The 2,861-nt window shown below is 29.4% G+C and overlaps 1 long non-coding RNA gene across 1 annotated transcript; it reads right to left on the reverse strand.

Moving 5' to 3' along the window:
- Positions 1 to 349: 349 nt before the first annotated feature.
- LOC134282292 (uncharacterized) lies at positions 350 to 1,839 on the reverse strand. Its single transcript, XR_009995262.1, has 3 exons — positions 1,756 to 1,839; positions 1,588 to 1,643; positions 350 to 411 (listed from the first exon to the last, which is right to left on the reverse strand). It is a non-coding gene; the product is annotated as an uncharacterized LOC134282292 (long non-coding RNA).
- Positions 1,840 to 2,861: the final 1,022 nt, after the last annotated feature.

Genomic DNA, 2,861 nt, shown 5'->3' on the forward strand with positions numbered 1-2,861 from the left:
ATCTCTATCAGAAATACCTGATTTAGTAGTTCATCAAAGCATTTTTTCTGCAAGCAAGCAAACACAGAAAGGGGAAGAGAAAAAATAAACCCTGAAAAAGATAGGAGGAGGAATGGCTTTGTATGGATCTAAGATTAATTTACTCCGAAAAAATTTACGAATAATTATAATTAGCATACTTTTAATATAAATAATTGTTTTATGTTTATTACATACTCGATCTCTGTATGCTGTGGGGAGGGATGGGGGTAATTTTTAGACCGTCTCACCTGGATTAATATCTCTGATACATCCTGTACGTTTGTTACATTTCTTTCTATCACAAAGACATCTTCTCTGGCAAAATCTTTCCAAACTGGGGATAGGGACATTGCCATTTGCACTTAGGTCCAAAGTATCCCAACGAACATGCTAATGAAAAGAGTAACATATATTTCCTTCAAGGTTAATCTTGCAGCAAATAATAATGTTTAAGGCTATTGCATTGTAAATTCCAGGAATGGTTTATCTCAAAATAGTTATTTAGATCTCAATAATATGTAAACAAGCAGGTATTACATAATACAGCATTATTGTCAAATAATAGCATTTATGTAATCATGTGTTTTATGGTACCAGGTTTTTGTTTTCTTAAAATCAAAACATATCATATGTATGTGTATTTGGCGTCTATCGGGGAATTAGCCAAACCTGTGTACATTAACCAATCAGAAGCGTGTATTTTCTTGTGTCTCAGATTAGCGCCTCTTCACTGATTTAGAGGGAAAACAAAAACACGTTAAATTTTTCTACTTAAGAAATCACCCACCCACCTTCCCCAGCTTTCACCATCAGTCAAATATCAAACATTTATGTTTATGGTAAAACATGTTTGATTATTTAATGTTATCTTCTTTTTTAAAACACAACAGTGCGTTGTGTAGGGGGCTTCTTTTTGTTTTTATTTTTGAACGCCAACTTTTTGCTTGTAATGTATATATGTTTTACAATTTTTTCTGTTATTTCGTACATTATTTTGACATGTAACAGGGGAGATCATTATACAACTTTACTTGTTTATGTAAAAGAATATTTGTATAAGGTTTTTTGATCTCCCCATTTATTGTATTCTTTAATACTCATTGTCATTTTCAATAAATGACAATTCACACAAATATGGAGTTGTAATTTTTATCCAGGAAGAAAGTGGAAGGTTATTTAGATCTCAATAATATGTAAACAAGCAGGTATTACATAAAAATATTTCCTGTGTTAAAACGTTATAGATTTAACTTTGTATATACTTTTACATAGGCATGTAGTATCAGTCTGGTTTTTCAAACATTAATTTTTCTATGTTAATTTTTTTTAAAGAAATGCTGGCCCCCTTTTTGATTGCAGGTGCAGTTCAGCGAAATAATTATGCTAATAATATGGTAGTGTACCTGTTATACAAATTTGATTGAGAAATAAAAGAACTAACACCACCACTATCCCCCCTCCTATCCAAAATATTGTCATTTTTATTTCTTTTTACGTGTTTAGATGTATGTAATTAATAAGACATTTGGGGAAGACATCATATTTCATAGAAAACATATCACTTACCTACACATGAGCCAGAATTTGTACTCAACATATAGCCGGCACAGCATGGACTTGGTCTTTTAGATGAAATTATAAGAAATGTCATGAAAAATAGATTAATCTGATGAGAACAAATACATGAATTTTGCAAAATATTAAATGGTCATTTAAAATTGAACTCTTTTTTACCTTCCTTCACACAAAGTTTCATTTTTTACGTTAACTTGCAGGGAAACTTTAAACACAAAAAGGAAAATGAATATTGTCTTCATGATAAAAATTCCAGCATAATGTGTTTTCCATGGGTATGTTTGTTTTAGGAAATTGATTGCAAAGTGTTATTGAGCGCCCAATTTCCTGAGGAAATTTCCATGTACAAATATTCACAACATTTATATCTAAATGAAAGCTTAAAAGTACACCATATTCTACCTAATTTTATCATGCACATATAAGGTTTAAAGATTACTGATATTAGAATTAGATGCATGTTTTGATTGCAAATGACGCAGATTATAATTGATATCAAAAATATTAAAATTTGTAATTTTTCTATGAATTTCAACATTTTACCTTTCTGAAGAGTGGATCAAATAATCTCCTAATTTTTGGCCTCCTGCTCTCTTATTCTAAAATAATCTATTACTCATGCATTTGAATATCGTTATTCTAATCAGTATTTTGAGAGTGAGTCTATAAAATGAAAAAAAAATTAATAAAGAAATACATTTCTTAACATAATACCTTCAAATTGTAACATTTTGATCCGCTCCTTGCAAAAAGCATCCATAATATTATTTAAAGATTCACAAAGAAAATTAATAACTCTCTAACTTTAATATTTCTTGCAATGCAATACTGATTGAGCATATCTTGAAATTAATTTGCTTTATGTAATTATCCTCAGTAAGTCACTGAAGACAATTAGTGAACCTACTCTACTTTAAAGTTCAGGTTACCTTCATTTGATATACAGGTGTATTTATAGCTTGAAAATTACCGTGGCTATAAATAGCTTTATCAATCGTTACTGTTTATTACCCGTATACCTTTGAATAACAATAGCATCTTTTTTATAAGTTACGAAAATATAGCAAAATTTAATTATTTCTACTTCACAAAATATACAAGATAACTATTTTACTGCTAATTATTTGTATAAATACCTGTCCAATTAATTTCATTCGTTTGGTAATTTTTGTGCTATAATAAGACTGAAAATTTTTGATCATCCATAGATTTATATCATCGTTTTGAGGAGCTTTAACCTTTAGAAAATCTGCAAAGGTATTTTT

The sequence above is a fragment of the Saccostrea cucullata genome, unplaced genomic scaffold (assembly GCF_032062105.1).
Source record: "Saccostrea cucullata isolate Sc308-1 unplaced genomic scaffold, CSIRO_AGI_Scuc_v1 ctg1593, whole genome shotgun sequence".
Classification (NCBI taxonomy): Eukaryota; Metazoa; Mollusca; class Bivalvia; order Ostreida; family Ostreidae; genus Saccostrea; species Saccostrea cuccullata.